The 20,998-nt window shown below is 39.9% G+C and overlaps 1 protein-coding gene across 7 annotated transcripts in view; it reads left to right on the top strand.

Annotated features, from left to right (window-relative positions):
* CSGALNACT1 (chondroitin sulfate N-acetylgalactosaminyltransferase 1) overlaps positions 1-20,998 on the top strand; it is a 364,179-nt gene that overhangs the window by 137,759 nt on the left and 205,422 nt on the right. The window lies entirely within an intron of this gene.

Here is a 20,998-nt window from a genome sequence, read left to right as displayed (position 1 = left end):
GCCAGCTACTTGGGAGGCTGAGGCAGGAGAATCACTTGAACCTGGGAGGCAGAGGTTGCAGTGAGCTGAGATCTCCCCACTGCCCTCCAGCTTGGGCAACAGAGTAGACTCCGTCTCAAAAAAACAAACAAACAAAAAAGATGGTAAAACTACAAGATGGAAGTAGCCTGATCCTCTGAGTCACCATTCAGGGGAGACTCCAAACTCCATGAACACATTAGAGTGATTCAAAAGAGAACTAAAAGCTTTGTTGTTTTAAACCACTGAGATCTGGGGGCATGTGTGCTGTGCTTAGTGTTAATTACTCCAATTAATATACTGTTGGCTATTTTGAAACACTTAAAATTATCTTTTGAATATTATCTTTGCTCTATGTTCTAAATGCTTTATGATTTATACTAGCTACAGGAAGTACATTAAGACATGTAAGCCGTACGGTAGGAGACAAAAGCATGATGAGATCATCGTTGGTGGAGAATACACAATTTTTTAAATCCAGAACATTTTTGTGGGTTTTATGTATATAATCTCAAACATCAGAGACAGGTCTCTTAGCCAGGTGAAAGTCAAGATAATAATCCCTTGACAATAAGGGCTATCAGGAACCAGAGGTAGTAGTTGGTAGATAATCTCAGAGGGACTACACTGTTGAAGACGTGGTCCAAATAGTCTAGGGAAAAGGGTGGGCATTCTAACACTGGGAGAAGTGGTGCTGGGCATAGAAGAAAAGACAGAGGGTTTAGCACGTAACTTACTATGCCATTGCTCATTGTAAAACAGAAGATTCTCGTTCCATGGAGTAGCTGCCCAGGGACCAGATCTAAAATATGTAGCCTTTTGCCTCCAGTGATCTTCTAGACCTATAAGATGAGGCTCCTTCATAGGCACAGGCTTAAGTACATGATCCACTAATACAAGAGAGAAATCATCTTAGGTCATCAGATCATTCAGAGGGACCATTATTTCACCACTTTCTTTTTTTTTTTTTTTTTTGAGACAGAGTCTTGCTCTGTTGCCCAGGCTGGAGTGCAGTGGCCGGATCTCAGCTCACTGCAAGCTCCGCCTCCCGGGTTTACGCCATTCTCCTGCCTCAGCCTCCCCAGTAGCTGGGACTACAGGCGCCCGCCACCTCGCCCGGCTAGTTTTTTGTATTTTTTAGTAGAGACGGGGTTTCACCATGTTAGCCAGGATGGTCTCGATCTCCTGACCTCGTGATCCGCCCGTCTCGGCCTCCCAAAGTGCTGGGATTACAGGCTTGAGCCACCGCGCCCGGCCACCCACCACTTTCAATGAATAGATAAAAAGCCGATTCTGGCTTAGAGACTTCCCCTCTGAAAGGATTTATATTTTTATTATCAATAGGTCCTAAGTCATTTTTGATTCATGAATTATTTAAAAGTTTATTGGTTAATATCCAAACACCTGGGGATTTTCCAGTCATCTTTCTGTTACTGATTTCTGGCTCAGTTTTACTGAGGTCTGTGAACCCACTCTGTATAATTTCAATTCTTAGAGATTTGTTGAGTGCTGCTTTCTGGCCCAGCATGTAGTTAATCGTTGTAAACATTCTGTTTACTCTTGAAAATAATTCACATTCTACAGTTGGTGGATATAGCATTGAAGAGTGTTAATAGTATTGTTCATTTTTAAAAAAAATGTGACAGGATACTTTGATGCTGTTTATGAGATTGACTTATCAAATTCAGGTTATAGAAAAGTTAAAAGTAAAAGGATAGAAACATTTTTGTTCAAAATGTTCATATCTTCACATATTGTTTTTCCTATTTACTCTGTGAGCCCCAGAGAAAGGTATATTAAAATATCTGTGATTAAGGATTATTAATTATTATTTCTCCCTTTAATTCGTTCACTTTTTTCTTTATATATCTCAAGGAAATGTTATTATATGCATGTAGATTTGAATTGCTATATCGATCTGATGACAGTGGTTCTTACCTTAAATTCTAGTTTGATTAAGCTTTCCTAGTTTTTGTTTGGTTAGTATTTGCATATCTTTTTTATCCCCTTACTGTCAAACATTATATATCCTTACGTTGAAAGTATGCCTCTTTTTTATTTATTTCACTTTAAGTTCTAGGATACATGTGTAGAGTGTTCAGGTTTGTTACATAGGTATACGTGTGCCATGGTGGTTTGCTGCACCTATCAACCCGTCATCTAAGCAGCATATTTTAATTTTATTTTATCTACTGTATCAATCTTTGTCTTGTAATTGGGGTATCTATTGGCCTTTAATAGAATTACAGATTTAGCTTTCAATCTACCATCTTACTGTTTAACTTCTATTTTTCTCACCCATTTCTTATTTTTTTCTCCTTTCTTATTTTCAGTTAAGTATTAGTTATTGATTCACCCCCCTTTATTAGCTTGTCAATTACACATTATTTTACATTCTTTTAGTGGTTACCTTAGAGAGTATGTATTTATCTATGACTTATTAAAGGCTAATATAAACTAGTACTTTTACCACTTCCTGGACAATGCAAGGGCCTTAAAATACTTTAACTCCATTTATACCCTTTTCAAATTTATATGCTACTATCCTGAATAACTTCTGGGTAACAGTAAAATGTAGTAATGTGAATGGAAAGTGATGAATCTTGAATATTTAATCCTTGTTTGGAAATATAATTTAATTATAAGTTCATATGATTTCTTTTAAACAATGGTTACATTTAACAACTGGCTTATAAATTTCCTGAAAATTTAATAGTTGTCTCTCATGAACCAATGAGATCTGGGTCAAGTACACTACTGAGTGAAGTCGTTACATAGAATCATAGCCAAGTTTAATAAAGATAGTTCTTGGAATTACATCTCACCATTCAAACATGGGTATATTTAGGATCCCTAAACAATAAAACAACCACCGTTTTCAGTCAAGTCCAAGAAACGGACAAATTTTAATGCCTTCTGGAGGAAGGCATTGAGAAGTTTAGTAAATGTGAAACAATGAAATGCATTATACCTGTATTATAAAAATATTACATAACCGTGTTCCACTGTGCATTTCTTCCAAACTCTGTGTTAACCAGTGGTCATGTTGTAGCTTGAAATTGGCCACAATGGACTATTTACTTCATGGAAGTATTGACTACATATCAGGACTTGAGTTATTGTTTGTTGTGTAGACTTAAGAAAATGATGAAGAAAATTGAAGATTAAACTTAATAGTATCTGTTGTCTGTAGCATTGCATCGTGAATAGCACAAAAAATTGTGGGAAATATTCTCATATTCAGAAACAATTATCTGACTCAGCAAAGGAATCACTCTTGCATTGATGAGTGAATGATGTGTTGTTTTACTCTTTATTTTCATATTTTAGAGACAGCGTCTTGTTCTGTTGCCCAGGCTGGAGTGCTATGGTGTGATCATGGCTCACTGCGGCGGGCGGCCTCAAACTCATGGTCTTAAGAGATTCTCCTGCCTCACTTTCCTGAGTAGCTGGGACTGCAGGTGCTTGCCACCACACCTGGCTAATGTAAAAAAATATTTTTTGTGGAGACTGGGTCTTGCCATGTTACCCAGGCTGGTCTTGAACTCCTGGTCTCAGTCCTCCTGCCTTGGCCTCCCGAGGTGCTTGGATTACACATATGAGCCACTGTGCCTGGCCATTATTCCTAATAATACATTATTAGAAGAAAATATCAACAAGTATTCATGTTGGAAGTATACTTGTTCATCATATACAACCATAGGTTTTCTGTAGATACAATAATTTAAAAAAATTAACAAATCAATTGCTTATATGGAATTTAGGATATGTGACACATTCCTAGCTCAGTAAAATTTATAATAAACTTGTGTATAAAATTGAAGATATGCAGGGTGTTTTTTTCCCCTTGTTGAGTTGGTTGTTAAACATTTGCCAGCACACCCCTGACCTCACTCCTTCAAAACTGCACGTAAAAGTTTTATCATTGTATTGACTGACTTTCTTAAGAATCATAGGATGAAAATTAAACAGACGTCACTCACTTAAATACAGTAATTACATCTTTATTAGTTCTAGTATTCATTTCTGTATTACGGTTTTCCTGATAAATAACTCAGACTAGTTGTTCATTTTTCATTTTTGTAAAAATGACCAAAGCCTCTAACTTCTCACAACATTTTTACAATGTTAAGTTTCTGTTTTTTCAGAATGCAAAATAGATGATTCTCTTCCTTTTGCCTAAAAGACTTTTCTTTTACCGTAACATCAGCTTTTAAGCTTTTGCTTCCCACTGTTCTTCTAGCAGACTTGGGGTGTGAGAGTACCTTACAGCCCCCGCTTGAGGAATCCATGTTCGGTCTGATGCTCCTGGTTGGACCTGAGAAGGAGCATCTGATGATAACTTTCAGTCAGTGGCTACCTACCAGAGTGTTAACATTCTTTCTCACCCACTACCCATAACTAGGGATATCTTAAAAATAAAAGCTAATATGTTAAAATTTAAACGGTTGGCCATGATGGCTCATGCCTGTGATCCCAGCGCTTTGGGAGGCCAAGGTGGGAGGATTGCTGGAGGCCAGGAGTTGAAGAGCCACCTGGGAAACATAATGAGACCCCCATCACAACAAAATAAAAATAATACAGAAATGAGCTTGGTCTGGTGGTGGATGTGGTAGTTCCAGCTCCTCAGGTGGCTGAGGTGGGAGGATTGCTTGAGCCTGGGAGGTCATAGCTGCAGTGAGCTATGATTATGCCGCTGCACTCCACCCAGCCTGGGCAACAGAACAAGACCCTTTCTCAAAAAAAAAAAAAAAAAAAAAAAAAAGATTTATTCTTTTTCAAACCTTGGAAATCTTCTACTGAATGGTAACAGTGGTTTAATGAGTTATGGGCCAGACTCTGTATTTTGTGCTTTTTTATTTATTTTTAATTTTTGAGACAGAGTCTTGCTCTGTTGCCCAGGCTGGAGTACAGTGGTGCAATCTTGGCTCACTGCAACCTCTGCCTCTCAGGTTCAAGCAACTCTCCTGCCTCAGCCTCCTGAGTAACTGGGATTACAGGCACATAACACAACTCCTGACTAATTTTTGTATTTTTAGTAGAGACAGAGTTTCCCCATGTTGGCCAGGCTGGTCTCAAACTCCTGACCTCAAGTGATGCGTCTGCCTTGGCCTGCTGAAGGGTTGGGATTATAGGCGTGAGCCACTGCACCCAGCCTACTTTCTTATAGAAGCTTCCTGGTTAACCTCTTCAGATAGGTCCCGTTATTCTCCTTCTTACAGAAATTAGAGAACTAGAATTTAAAGGATTATTTGTCCAAGGTCTCAAGTGACCCGGCTGGGATTCGAGCCCGAGTTCTTCTGGCGCTATAATCACTGCCTTATACTCCCTCTTGTCAACAAGTCTGATGTTACTCTCTCATATCTCAAGTAACCTCATTGGCCTCTGCCTCTCTTGTTATCAATGTTTATTTAGTATTTGGAATTCAAAATCTGAGGACACAGTCATTTTGTTAATTGTGACATGAATGTGTTCAATGGTTCAAAAACGTATTTTGAAAAAGAAGAAAGTTAAATTTTGGGAACACTCCTCCCTCTTCCTCACCCTGTGTGAGAACAGTCACTGAGCCCTGATTCCATGCCTAGAATGTCTCCTGAACCTGCCCCAGTCTGGTGCCAGTCCTTCTCAGTTGGGTAACTGTTGGAACCTTCTGCTTGTTTCCACACCTCCAGTCTTCACCTCTCCAGCCCAGCCACATCATGGATTCAGAATGAGCGTTTAAAACTATGTCACAGATAAGGTCGTTGCGACTCCGTTGTGCTTAGGACATGACTCCATCCCTTAGCAGAGGTCCCCAGTCTTCTCTATAGACTCACTCCTTTCTATATTCTCATAGGCATCTGAAATTCCAGCCGTGTTGAGCTCCTCGCAGGTCCCAAACTCTGCCGTGCTTTCTCATGTCTGTCCTTCTTTTCAAGGCCGCCTCCCTCCCGCCCCGTCTAGAATGCTCTTTTCCTGTCTCCTATTTCTTATCTCATCTGCACTCCTACCTGCCTTTCATGACTCAGATTGGAGTCTGAGTAGTCTAATCTGATGAGATGCTCTTTCCCTTTGCTCCTCTGTAGCACCCTACTCTCGTCTTCTCATAGCCCACAGTCTTCTGATTTATGGCAGGGGAAATAATCTGTGAGTTTTCTAGGAGGGCAGGGTTTGTAGCCCCATCATAGAGCCTGACAGTTCTGAGGTGCACAGTACGTTTATGCTGGAGGAATGGGGCATGAGAGATTTGCCTGTTCAGTCACCTGCCATCCATCCCATTAAAATTTTCTCTTTTAGCAGTAAAGAATTCAGTGTGGAAGAAAATGAAGGATGGTGATAATTACATTATGTAAATCCAGCAAGAAGGAGAAATTGAGAAAGCACTTAGAGATGCAGCTGTGCCTGGAAAACAAGCTAGCCCAGGGGTTGGGAGAGTCATGTCCCCACTCTGAACTGTGGTTTCTAGGACAATGAGAAGCTGGGTGCCATGACTGCTAGGGTTTTCTTTTCTTTTCTTTCTTTCTTTCTTTTTTTTTTTTGAGATGGAGTCTTGCTCTGTCACCTAGGCTAGAGTGCAGTGGCATCATCTTGGCTCACTACAACCTCCCCTCCCAGGTTAAAGCGATTCTCCTGCCTCTGTCTTCCGAGTAGCTGAGATTATAGGTGACCACCACTGGGCCTGGCTAATTTTTATATTTTTGATAGAGCTGTGGCTTCACCATGTTGGCTAGGCTGGTCTCGAACTCCTGACCTCAAGTGATTCACCCACCTCAGCCTCCCAAAGTTGTGGGATTATGGGTATGAGCCACCGTGCCCCACCAATTACTAAGGTTTTCTTAGGTCTATGCATGTCAGCCCTGCAGTCAAAGTACGTGGTCCTCTGTGTCATAATTTTTAGGGTATGTATTTTGCAGAGACACATCTTCTTGAGCAACCTGGAATCTGATTATTTCTTGGCAATAATGAGTATAAATCTCATTTTAAGCATACAGGCATAGCTGGTTGCACTAATATTGCCTGTAATCATGGTGCTTTGTGGGGCTGAGGCAGAAGGATCATTTGAGGCCAGCCTGGGCAATGTAGTGAGACCCCATCTCTCAAAAAAAAGTCAGCTGAAAGTGGTGACAAGGGCCTGTAATCCTACCTATTTGAGGGCTGAAGTGGGAGGATTGCTTGAGCCCAGGAGTTTGAGACTGCAGTGAACTTTGATCACACCACTGCTCTCTAGCCTGGGCGATGGAGAGAGAATCTATCTCTAAAAAATAAAAAAGCATATAGGAATATAATGACTTTTATTAAGTTCCTCTTTTAAAAGCCTATCTATTCTTCCTTCAGGGTATTAAATAAATGACATGTTAACATAAATCAGCACATTTTTATTTTAAGGTATCCTAACATGTCAAAATATATAAATCAAAATGAATGCAAAGTAATTCAATGAAGATACTTTGGGAAGCTACTCCCATGAATCTGCCTTCGCTTAAAATATTTTTGGAACTTCTTGTTCGGAATTATCCTAGAGCACTTGGCACATTCTTTTTTCTAACATTGGCAAATCTATATCTCTGTAGGACAGATTTTCGAACAAAATGGGCAATTGAACTGTATTTTTGTGTTTATTAATTTACTCTGCTTATGTGTAGAGAGCATAGAGTAAAAAAATGAACACAGTCTATACTCTGGTTAAACATTGTGTTAGGGTGTTCTTGCATTGCTATTAAGGAATACCTGAGACTAGGTATTTCTTTTTCAAGACAAGAGGTTTAATTCAGGAGTCCTCAACCACTGGGCCACAGACCCATACTCATCCATGGCCTGCTAGGAACCTGGCCCCATAGGAGGTGAATGGCAGGCGAGTGAGCGAAACTTCATTTGTATTTACGGCCACTTCCCATCTCTTGCATCATGCTTAAGTTCCGCCTCCTGTCAGATCAGTGGTGACATTAGATTCTCATAGGAGTGTGAATCCTATTGTGAACTGCAGACGTCAAGGATCTAGGTTGTGAGCTCCTTATGAGAATGTAATGCCTGATGATCTGTCAGTGTCTCTCATCAACCCCAGATGGGACTGTCTAGTTACAGGAAAAAAAGTTCAGGGCTCCCACTGATTGAACCTTACGGTGTGTTGTATAATTATTTTCTTATATAGTACAATGTAATAATAATAGAAATAAAGTGTATAATAAGTGTAATGAGTTTGAATAATTCCCAAATCATCTCCCCCAAACCTGCCCCATCCCTGTGGAAAAATTGTCTTCCACAAAACCAGTCCCTGGTGCCAAAAAGTTTGGGGACCACTGGCTTAATTGGCTCACAGTTCTGCTGATTGTACGTGGATGGCACTGGCCTCTTCTTAGCACTTGGGAGGCCTCAGGGAGCTTTTACTTTTGGTGTAAGTTGAGGCAGGAGCAGATACATCACATGGTGAGAGCAGAAGCGAGACAGAGAGAGACGGGGGAGGTACCACACACTTTTAAACAACCAGATCTTTCAAGGACAGCACCATGGTGTTAGTCCTAAATCATTCACAAGAAATCTGCCCCCATGATCCAGTCACCTTCCAGGAGGCCCCACCTCCAACATTGGAGATTACATTTCAACATGAGATTTGGGGGCACAAATGTCCAAACTATATCAAATATTAGCCAGTCCTTGAATGAAAACAAAAATCATGGGGTTTTGGAGCCTGAAGGTGACAGGAGGGTCAGGATTCTACAATTTTTTTTCTATGATCCCTCATCAGTGCCTGGCGATGGTATTTGTCTGAGTCTAAATGTCTGGATGCCTGAATTTGAGGAAGCTGCGTCTTCTAATGCCATGTTTTCTTTGATCTTGGACTTGAGGCTTTCTCTTTTTTAAAAATAGGAACAAGTAGCATAAAGAAATAACTAAAGATCTTCCCTAATTTAACCAGAGTATTTCTTTTTCTAGTTTTAAAAATATCTCATATGAATATTTAAGATAAATTGAGGTCGTACTATATATATATCTTGTGCCTTTCCTCTTTTGCCTAGTATTGTCTGATAACATTGCTACATCATTAAATGCATTTTGAAACTTTTTTTAATGGGTGCATTTCATTCAATCATGTATATCCGCAGTGTCTTGGTCATTTTCCTATTGTTTTCTTCAGAGTTGATGATATGGATATGCCTATTTGGCTGTGCCATCTATGTTAAAAGTATTATAATTAAAATACCTGTTTGATAAATTAACACTTCTTCATAAAAATGAAATTTTTATGAATGAGGTTGACTTTTCCACATGTTCTTTGTCCTGTTAAATGGTCTTTTGATTCACATTCTGGATTGTTTGATATAAATGTTGTCATCCATCTTTTCTTCTCATTTACACTTTTTGGATTCATTTTGCTCTTCTTGTTTCTGCTTTCTGAGTCGGTTGACTTTGGGTCTGTCTTGTAAACAGCAATATAATTGGATGTTGAGAATCTCTGTCTTGGTTAGGGATGTGTAACCTATTTGTGTTCATCGCATTTCACAGGTCTAATCTGTTTTCAGGTTAGAAAAATTTTTCTACTTCAAATGTTTCTTGAAATTCTCAATTGCTTTAGTTATATGGATATTTTTGTTTTCTTATGATTTGGAAGACACACATCCGCTATCTATTCTGTTTGTGCTAATTTTGTAGTTTTTAAAAATGAAAATAGTTTATTTGACTCAAAGTAGCTCTGAAGTTATCTCAAAGAGAGGGTTCAAAAGAAGTCACGAGCAACAGGGCATTCTTGGAATAAGTGTCTGTCCTCCCAAGGACACCACTCTGAAGGGCAAATTCATTTGGTTGGAAAGTGTTATGTATTGATGGAGATGGAACCTCACTCTGTCGCCTAGGCTGGAGTAGAGTGGCGCAATCTGGGCTCACTGCAACCTCTGCCTCCCAGGTTCAAGTGATTCTCCTGCCTCAACCTCTGAGTAGCTGGGATTACAGGTGCACGCCACCATGCCTGGCTAATTTTTGTATCTTTAGGAGGGATGGGGTTTCACCATGTTGACCAGGCTGGTCTTGAACTCCTGACCTCATGCGCCCACTCGACCTCCCAAAGTGTGTTGATATTTTTATGTTGAAAAATAGTGTTTTACATTAAAGTCAGTTTGAGCGTTTCTTCACCAATATTACCTTTTGTCTACTTCAACACTTGTTTAAAATAAACACATCAATGAAAAACTCTTTAGCAGGCTTCCTTTCTCTGTTACGCATCCTGTCTTCTTTGTTCCTCCTCACTGGGTCTGCAGTACAGTGTGTAAAAGTAACCAGCCAGTGGCCAGCAAGGGCAGCACCGTGTAGAAGAAATGCTCTGAATTGTTGCATCTTTAGTCACTTTTCTTCTTGCCTTCAGTTTCCACATCTGTAAATTGAAGAGTTTGGAACACATAAACTATGATGTCACTTCTAGTTTCAACCTTCTGTGATCAGAGTTTATTAAACACCTATTTGAGTAACTTCAGTACCAGGCCCTATATAGAATGGGAAGCAGAAAACCAATCTCTGTTGAAAAAGTAAAAGATCCTAAGCTGATTAAAAAAATTCTTGTATCTTGATCTATGTGATGGTTATAGAAGGGTATAATATGTAAAAACTCATTGAGCTGTATCTTTAAAGATGATCGTACTTTACTCACCTGTGTATTGATAACTCAGTAAATAGGAAAACTGGAAAACTGAACATCCCCACCCCATCAGAAAGAAGAACAGAAACTGGCTAACTGACAATATGTTTAAACATTGTGTTATGAGGCAGGATGGTATAATGGCAAATCCACAAAAAGTAGACAATGAGTTTGAATCCTGACATTATGTATTAGCCTTGGAATTTTGCATACGTTATTTAGCCTTTCGAGTCTCAGTTTTTCATTTTTTAGTAAAAGTAAGATTTGTAATAATGACTTTATCAGGCAGTCAGGATTATTGAATGAGTTATGAGGCATATAAAACACTTGGCATATAATAGGTGATCAATATACATTTTTAAAGGGGGCAGTAAGAGTATTACACAAATGTGACAGATTTCAAAGAACTAAAAGATTCTACATCATTCTTTTAGTAGAGTAAAGTCTTTGGGATCTTCCACAACAATGAAACTTGTTAACTTTAACACAGCATTTTCCAGAGTCACTTGATCATAGAAGCTCTTTTTTTCTAAATACCACCTCTCAGGAATAATTAATGCGTTAGTTGGCATCTGGGGCTCCCCTAACTCAGGAGTCCTCAAACACCGGATGGACACTGGTATACAAGTGTTCTCCCCAAATAAAATCACCCTAAAATAAATACAACCCAGGAATCTCAGCGTGAAAGAGACTATGAAGAAAAAGCCAGGGTAATAATTTTGCTAGTGACATTGCAAATTGCTAATACCTCTTTTGGAGAGCCACTTATAATAATAACAGTGATGTATAATAAAAGTCACAGGGGCTGATTATGGTCTTAAATATGTTAACCCCACTTTTCAGATTATAGCCTAAGGAAAGACATCCAGTAGGAACAAACAAAATTTATTTGTTTAAAAATGGTTGACTGGGTTATAATAATGTGTAGAAACAACCAACTGAAAGATGCCGAATTGAAGTGCTTTAGCAAAACAATGGAATATTGCACCATTCAAAATGACAGGTATATGGACTCAGTAGACATATGGAGACATCAAGCAAAAAGTTAGAAAATAGTGTGTGCATGGTGAACGCAACCATAGAAAACCGGTCTGTGCAATGATAAAGGTTAGAAGTGAATTTTGTAAATCTGGTTTGATGTAGGAAAGGGATGATCTATATTTTAATGTTTGGTTTATTATAGAATCATTGCTAAATTATTCAATAAAAACAAATAACAAATTGTATGTTCTGAGCTAGAACAGGATGTTTATGAAAATACGTGAGAGTATGTAAAATGTAGAATAAAAATAAAGAGCTGATATATAGGTAGAATTATAGAAAAATAGATATGATACGCCTTGAAATTTTATAGAGTTTTGTCTCACCAATGCATTGTGAAAGTAGTTATCACACATAAGAAGTGTTTTTCCGGAAAGAATTTTCAATTCAGTGAAAACCCCAAAATATGGAGATGAAAATTCATGAGAGAAGTTGCTCTTAAAGATATCAAGTTCCCTGTCAGCTGCGCTTTTTTTTTTCCAGCTGCTTTTCCTCTTTTTCTTTTGTGATGAAGGAGAAGGTTTTACAGATGCTGAAATGGTTTACCACTGCCTTATTTAGTTGCTCTCCCGCTTTTATGTCTCCCGAAAGGGTCACAAAATCTATCCGCTTAAAAAGAGAAAATGATGTGTTTTTAGTGCAAAGAGAGAATAGCCACTTTAAAGAACCAATAGGAAGTGGAAATAAATGGAATCTCGCAACTTTAGCCACGACATACTAGGACTTTTGATTATCTCAGATGTCAGAAGCTACACAAGGAAAATGGAATGAGCTTCTGGGTGGCGGCTGCCTCCTTTTCACCCCTTGAAAGCCCAAATTAACTCTTGCATGCTTATCCAGTGAAAAAGATGGTTAGAGTGCCTAAGCAGAACAGGGAAGTCACTGGTTGCGGGACCTTCTCGTTTTGGGGGGGCCTTTATGAGTGATCCTTGTGAACAGATGATCTTGAGGAAATAGTGAATAATCTTGCAAGATGTGGCGGGGATGGGGAGGTGCCTGGGTGTTTCAGGGGATGAAGACAGCTGTGTATTTGAAATGTATTACATTCATGGAGAATTTTTTTGCAACTGTTTTTACTAGTTGTTTTTTTTTTTTTTTTTTTTTTTTTTTTTTTTGAGACAGGGACTCACTCTGTCATCCAGGCTGGAGTGCAGTGGTGCGATCTCGATCTCGGTTCACTGCAACCTCTGCCTCCCAGGCTCAAGTGATTCTTTTGCCTCAGGCACCTGAGTAGCTAGAATTACAGGGATGCGCCAACACACTCTGCTAACTTTTGTATTTTAAGTACAGACAGGGTTTTGCCATATTGCCTAGGCAGGTCTTGAGCTCCTGGTCTCAAGTGATCCACCTGCCTTAGCCTCCTAAAGTGCTGGGATTACAGGCATGAACCACCGTGCTGGTCCCATGGAAAATTTTTAATCCAAGTTGTAAAATGCCGGAAGTATTCCTCAAAAGAGGACCAGCAGAATCACAAAGCTGGAAGGAGTCTTAGAATTAATCCATTAGTTCAAATCCTTAATTTTTACCATAAAGGTAGCAGATCCGAGCAGGAGACATGGCTTACTCACATTTACAGTCATCAGTGAGGACATGACCAAAAGCAATTCTGTTGATTTCCGGCCATATTTTTTTCCTACTGTAATTCCCCTTCCCTCCGCCATCACTTTACCACTGACCGTTTGCGCTGCTGCCACGCAAAAGATTAGCGTTCAGACTTAGAAATGTCGCTATGCAATGAAGAGTCTCTTTCAGCCATCAGAGGTATAAGTCAGCATACAGGATCTTGTTTATGAAGAAGAGTGTCAGAAGTTTAATTTCAAGAACTCGACTCTGTATTCAGACCACCTGGGTTTCTATCATAACTCCACCACCGGGGTGATGGGGGACACTAAGCAAGTTATTTAATGTTCCTGAATCTAGGTATCCTTAGCTGTAACATGGAGAGTCATGATTATACACATCTCTTAGGTTCTTAGGTGAGAATCAAATAGGACAATCCATTAGATTGGGGTGTGGTTTATAGCAAGTGCTCAATAAATGCTAGCTAGCTATTTTTTTTACTGCTATGAAGGTAGTTATAACTATTTCTGTCAAACCTTATACCGGGTGTGGTGGTGCACACCTCTAATCCCAGCTACCTTAAAAACTTCAGGAAATGAGAACTATATATTTTGGAGTTGATGAATGTTAACTAGGCACAGTCTTTCAGTACTCAGAATGACTTTTTCACTGTTGTGAAATCTCCTGGACTGCCCTGAACCTGAAATCTGCCTCGGGTAGTCTCCTGTGTCTAGTATAGCTTATATTTTCTGTAGCTTTTCATACAACAGGTATATTTATTACTCATAATTTTAACTATGTCTTGTTTTTATGAAATGGGAAAAGTTCTCTTGTCCCCTTCGCAGGGCGTGCGAAAGGGGGAGTGGCTTGCTGCTTCAGTGCCCCACTGCTCAAACCTCTAGAGGGGCATAGAGATGGGCAGGCTCTGGGGCTCCGGCCCCACATCTCGGGGTGGATGTTGATGGCTCCTGAAGCCCCAGTGGGCATATGCTACCATGTGCTCTTTTAGTTTTGCCGTCTGTAGGCGGCTTGTGTTAACCAGCTCAGTTAGATCGTCCACCTTGTCTCAAGGACAGAAGGCTTTCCATATCCCGGTTTCTTGACTTGGTGTACCAGAAGAATCCGATCACATGTGGGCTTGGAGAATGAGTGCAAGGTTTTGTTGAGTGGAAGTAGCTCAGGGGAAGTCAGAAGAGGATAGAGTGGGAGGGCTTTCTTTGGGAGCTGGGCCACTCAGTGGCCTGGGCTCCTCGGACTGCCCCAGCCAAACTCGGCATCGTTCTGCTTCTGCTGGTTGGTGGCCTGCTGGCGCCTGTCGGTAAGTTCCTCTAGATGTCCATTGCCTGTAATTTTCTCCGCTGATTTGCTCCTCTCAATATCCACCTGCCTCTGTCTCTGCCTTGCTAGGGTGTCGGGAGTTTTACAGGCACAGGATGGACTGTGGCAGGCCAGGGTGGTCTTGGGAAATGCAACATTTGGGTAGGAAATGCCTGTCCTCACCAAGATCTGTGGGGGTTGGAGCCCTAGCCAAGAACCACACCTTTACCTCTACTCACCACTTCCCTTCCCCTCTTTTTTTTTTTTTTTTTTTTTTTTTTCCCGAGACAGAGTCGTACTCTGTCACCCAGACTGGACTTCAGTGGCACAATTTTGGCTCACGGGAATCTCTGCCTCCCAGGTTCAAGCAATTCTCCTGCCTCAGCCTCTTGAGTAGCTGGGGTTACAGGCATCCGCAACCACACCCGGCTAATTTTTATATTTTTAGTAGAGGCGGCATTTTAGCTGGGATTACAGGCACCCGCAGCCATGCCCGGCTAACTTTTGTATTTTTAGTGGAGAAGGGGTTTCACCATCTTAGCCAGATTGGTCTTGAACTCTTGACCTCATGATCCACCCACATCGGCCTCCCAAACTTCTGGGATTACAGGCATGAGCCACTGAGCCTGGCCTCTTCCAAATCATTTAAAAGGACCATGCTCTTCCCCTCCCATCATGTCTTTTCCATATCATTTAGATATTTTCCCCATTGTATAGCTTTATTAAGATATAATTGATACTCAATAAACTCACATATTTAAATCAGGCAATTTGATTTGTTTTGACTTATGTATACACATATGAAACTATTACCAAAATCAAAAATATATACATCCCCAGAAAAGGTTTCATGTGCCCCTTGGTCATCTGACCTTCCTGCTTCTCTGGGTCCTTTCTTGCCCCTCTCATCCTCCACCCCCCATCCCCAGGTGAACACCGATGTGCTAGACTTGCATATAAATGGAATCATACAGTATGTATTCCATTTGTTGGGTTTCTGTCCCTTGGCATAATTACGATCCGTGCTGATATGTGTACCAATAGATCACTCCTTTTTATTGCTGAATATTCCAATGATGTTTTCTTTGTTAACTGTTGACCCCTGTCTTGCTTACCTGGCTGTGGTGTGGAATGAAAACACATTGAAATGATTTAAAAATATTTATTGAGGAAACATCTGTGTTTCCCATTTATATTTTTAAACTTCATTATCTAGTATGCATAGCAAATAATATACAGCAATTATAGGATCCCTGAGGGCAATATCCATTTACATTCTGTATGCATAAATCTTTTTAAATGACATCTACAAGCAGTATTACTATTTATTTATTTGAATCTTGAGATTAGAATTGTTTTTGTGTCTCTCTCAGTCTCAATATTAAAAAAAGGATCATTCAATCTCAATATTAAAAAAAGCATCCTTCCATTGGCCTAACCCAATGGATTGATTGAATAAATTTAATTATATAAATATTTACACAGAGTTTTCATTTTCGAGGCGAAAGATTTATTCTGTTAACGTTAGAGTCTTTTTTTTGGAAAATGTGGACAGTATGTTCTCAATTCCCTTGCAGTTGGAGCGTAACACGAAATAAACTCAGAAATTGATACAGCAAAAGTAATACATTTGCAAGATAATGAGAGACCATTTGGGAGGCAAGTCCATTTTTGCAGTGACTTTCTACCTTCATCATAGTATCCCTCAACTGTTGACATTCCTGCATCTGGGAAGGAAGAAGATAAAAATTACCATTCGAAATGCCTGTTCAAGTTTGGCGAAAGATTTAATTTCTTCATCTATCACAGTGTCACCGGCCCTATGAATACTATAGATCAAGCCTCAGTGCCAGAAATACGGAGACTTGGCAGAGTACAGGGTAGAATCCAGCCAGAGGGAATTGTAAAGAGGCCAGAGAAAACAAACTTTACTCATTCTGCATCTCAAACTCGTGTTCTGGGCAGTTGTCTTAAGTGTTGTCTTTGCCCAAAAAGGCTGGGAATGTGGTGATTGAAAAATTGAACCAGTAATGGAGATACATGTAGTGACCTTAAAGATACTGTGGAGACTGTAGCAGTACACAGATGTTTGTTAGAATAATAAAAAGCAAGTGCAGTTTCTCTACTGGAAGGTAACTTTGGAGATCTGTTCCATACTTTGATTTCGCAGGTGACTTGCTCAAGGTCACACAATTATTTCATGGCAGAATGGGGACCGAACTTGGCATTTCTGAACCACACACCTCTGCCCTCCCCATACTACTACTTCCATTGTTGTGTTGGAGTAGGTGTGTTGGTGTATAAGGTGTGGGAATGTATAATTTTTTATTTTTGGGCTGCCCGGTACAGGTGTCTCTGTTGCCTGGGACCATGCATCCTAGATGAGCTATTCTTGATCATCGTATCATCTTTGGGGGTGAGTTTACTTTTCTGAGTGAAGGGTTGTGCCTGCCTAACTCAGCCAGCTATGTGATGGAAAGGCCACAATGAGGGGTGACATTTGGCTAATGAATTAACCATGGTTGTTCTATTTGATTGTCTAACTACTCTTTATCAGTTAGCCTGCTGAAGTCTTTATACTCTGGAAGTCTACGACTTGAAGCGTTATAGCAGTTCTCTTTTTAAGCTTCTCTTCCCTAGTCTTAACATCTAAGTCTCACTGCTGTCTGCATTTTCATCATTTATCGGTATAGCTTGTTACCATCTGTAACATCTCTTCTTACACACAGGGATTCTTGGCTAGGGATGGTAAGACAACAGATAAAGATCATCCTCCCTTGGTGAGAATCACAGATTTAGTCCAACCTCTTCATTTTATAGATCGGGAAGTGGAGACGCATAGGACTTAAGAACTTGCCTAAGATCTCACAGTAACTCATTTAAGATGAAAAGCCAAATTTTGTGTTCTGGACAGGATTAAGTGCAGCTGATCTCCCTGAAACACTGTTCAGGCCTCATTAGGCTCTGTGATGGCATCTAGCACCAGCTGAGCATCTGTAGTGTCTAATAAGGGCAGGGCCAGCCCAGAAGGATTTACTGGAAGAGGGTGTCTAATAAAATGAACAATTACATGTGGAGTGTAACTATGGCACCACAGACTGTTTGCTGGAAAATAGCTCTTTTATGGAGGTCCATCAACCGTCTGTATCTTCACTGATTGAGGAGAAAGATTGTGTTACAGCCAATGATGAACAGAAGCAATTTCCTTTCTTTTCAAGAGACTAGTTACAATGTGCATCCTCTCCAGCCTAAATTGGTCAGTGCTTTTTTATGCTATAATAGCTTATCACTTATATCTCCAGTTAGCCTGTGATGGGAGTCATTTCATTCTCCATTATGTGAGTGGTTCCCATGTTGACAATGTGAAAGCAGTTCAACTCCGGAGCATGCAGGGTCCCCACTGTTGAGCTTTGGAGGTACTTGGTATGTCTTTAAAGTATAAGGAAAATATTATTTGGTATCCTTTAAGGCAATAATGGACTCATACCTTTTTAAAGAGACTTCAAGTTAGTTAGTAGCATAAATTTGTTATCTGAGATTATCTCTATTTATGGAGGTAAGAAATTAAAGAAAATCAGGGTGACCCACCAGAGTGAAAGGATTAAAATGAAAAAGGAATTAAAAATAAATATCTTTCTGTTGAGTCTGCATCCTGTAGTCTTAAGACCAGGACACCAAGATCCTGTTTTTCATTTGACAAAATAACAGAAAAGTAATCTTTTAGGGGAAGAATTCACAACCTTTAAAACCAGTTGTATTCTGAAACATACTATTTGCAGTAAAATTACTTAATGTAGAAGGAATGTGGTTAAGGATATTGTATAGTAACACACAATTTATAATGTGTGACATCCAAGAGGCCTTTCTTTTCTGAGACATATTTTTGAGAAGCATGATAATTTTGGAAGTTGACTGTACAGTTCCTGACCCTATCCCTGCTCTGTCCTCCAGTGCCATAACATAAGGGACTTCATTGATTTAAAGAAATAAAAAAGTAACCATTAAGATTTAAACACATACAAATTTTGTATATGTATAAAATTAGCCACATATCCACATATGCACTAAGAAGATCTCTCTGGGAGCCTTTAGTTGGCAGACACACATCTCATCTCGTGGTGTTTTTCATTTGTTATTTTAGGCATGCTGATGGTGAAGAGGGTTTTTAGTCTTCCCTTTTTAATTTATACATTTTGAGAATCAGTGTGTCTGACACACATATGGTTTAGATGGTCTAAAGATTTAAGGTTTTAAATAGATGCAGGTGAGTAAGCCTTGGAACTTAAGGCAGCTGGATGGATATTTTCACACCGTTGGATCCATTGTGTTTTTGAAGCCCTTTGAACATTACAATGCTGAGAACTTTCACTTATTAGTTGTACATTAAATAGGATGAGTTCCTAGATGGTTAAAATATTATTGATCTCGATGTACTCATTTTCACCATTTTTAATTGCTCTTTTCAGTGGATGATTTTTGGTAGACTTCTTTTAATATGATTAAAAGCAGAGTTATTTATAGGGGACTGCTAAATAATGTCTGCCAAACTCCGTTCTTTGCGGGTGGGGCAGGGTGGACTTCCCAGTCTTTAGAATCCCAACTGAAAAACTTCCAGAACCAAGTCTAGAATTTTTCCATGGATGGTTTCTCAGCCACTCTGACGCACATTGTGCCTCCTCTTACTCGCTTCTTACTGTAACTGACACTTGTGATGACACATGAGCTCTTCCATAATGCTCATTTGGAATCCTCACTCTGTGTGTCAAGCTATGGAGAACATACTGGGCATCGGAGGACAGGGGAAGGGACTGAGACCTGGACACAAGAATTTATTTATTATTTATTTATTTATTTATTTATTTATTTATTGGAGACAGAGTTTCACTCTTTCCCCCAGGATGGAGTGCAGTGGCACGATCTCAGCTCACTGCAGCCTCCACCTCGTGGATTCCAGTCATTCTCATGCCTCAGCCTCCCGAGTAGCTGGGATTACAGGCGCCTGCCACCATGCCCGGCTAATTTTTATATTTTCACAAAATTACAAAATAACAGAAAAGTAATCTTTTAGGGGAAGAACTCACGACAGGGGTTTCACCATGTTGGCCAGGCTGACACAAGAATTTAGACAGAGGGATGTCATTGTCACTTTCTGAATTGGGCAAAGCAAGGTTTTGTATCTACTCTAACTGCAGTTGCTTTGCTGGATTTAGTTTTTGCTTTTGCCACATACTTATTGTCTATTTCTTTGATACTCAGAAAGTGTGCGTTTTTGTCATTGTGGTTTCTTAAGAAGGAATGATAGGGGATCAGGGGTGGCTTGTGTTCCTGAGGCCAACATGGCAGCCTTAGGTTGCTGGCAGCGCACATAGCTAGCTACCACTTCCATGCAGCTGTGTTCTGTAAGCCCCATACTCACTTTCAAAGAATCATACATGAAGGCTAAGTCTTTCAGGTAAAGGAGTGTTGCAAAGTCAATAGAGTAAAGGCTTTTTAGAGTTTGGTTTTGATAGTTAGAAAAATCCTGATTTCACCGTGTACCAGCCCAGCAGGTTACTTCACACCTTTGAGCCTCATTTCTGCATTTGTAAAGTGGAAATATTAATGCATATATCCATAGCATTGTTGTGGTGGGAATGAGCTTGTGTGTAATATAGCTTGCATGGTGTATGGACACATTGTAGATGTACTGTTGATGTTCCTTCTCCTTTCTTCCCATAGAGCATCTGTCTGGTTGAACACACCCACTTCTCATGAGCTGTTAGTATACTTGCAGGCCACCTCCTGGAATTTTCCATGACGGTATTCTCTTTCCACCCTGATTACCAAGGGGGTCTTGGCAGTGGGTTTGCCTTTAGTCTCTTTATTTTTCAGTTACTAGCTTGAGATGACTCTCCTCTGGAGGAACATGATGCTTGGAACAGCTAAGGAGATATGTTCTTTCCAGAGCTGAAGAGCAGACTTTTGATAAGTTCTTTCACTGGAAAAAGACGGAGGAGCTAAGCCATGCCGTGGCTCTGAACCTGCAGTTTGGTATTGCTAGTACCACACACTCCAGGACTGGATGTACGTGGATGACTGTGTGTAGATGAGAAAACTGTGAACAGTTCTTCAAGTTGCTGGAGTAAGAAGTACAAATTCGATTATTAATGATTATGTGGAGGTACCAGCTGACAGTCTATTTGTTTTCATTATTAAAACAAGTGTGGTTTTGGATTATGTAGATTTCCCTGCTTTTTACTTAGACAGCCAAGGGTATTCATGAAGGATATCCATAAAGACCATGCCAGTGATTGAGCCTCCAGAGCTGCCCCCTGCAAGCTAAAACACAGAAAAGAAAATTTAAGTGGTTGAGAATCAGAATGTGAGATGGATTGGAAGCCAAATTATAAGCTCATTTCAACTCTTGGCCTGCAGACGCTGAAGTAACATTATTTGTTGTTGGGGACGGAAAACAACTCA

This window comes from Rhinopithecus roxellana, chromosome 9 (genome assembly GCF_007565055.1).
Source record: "Rhinopithecus roxellana isolate Shanxi Qingling chromosome 9, ASM756505v1, whole genome shotgun sequence".
Taxonomy (NCBI): Eukaryota; Metazoa; Chordata; class Mammalia; order Primates; family Cercopithecidae; genus Rhinopithecus; species Rhinopithecus roxellana.
The sequence above is the reverse complement of the archived record's forward strand: the minus strand, read 5'-3'. Positions and strand labels throughout refer to the sequence as shown.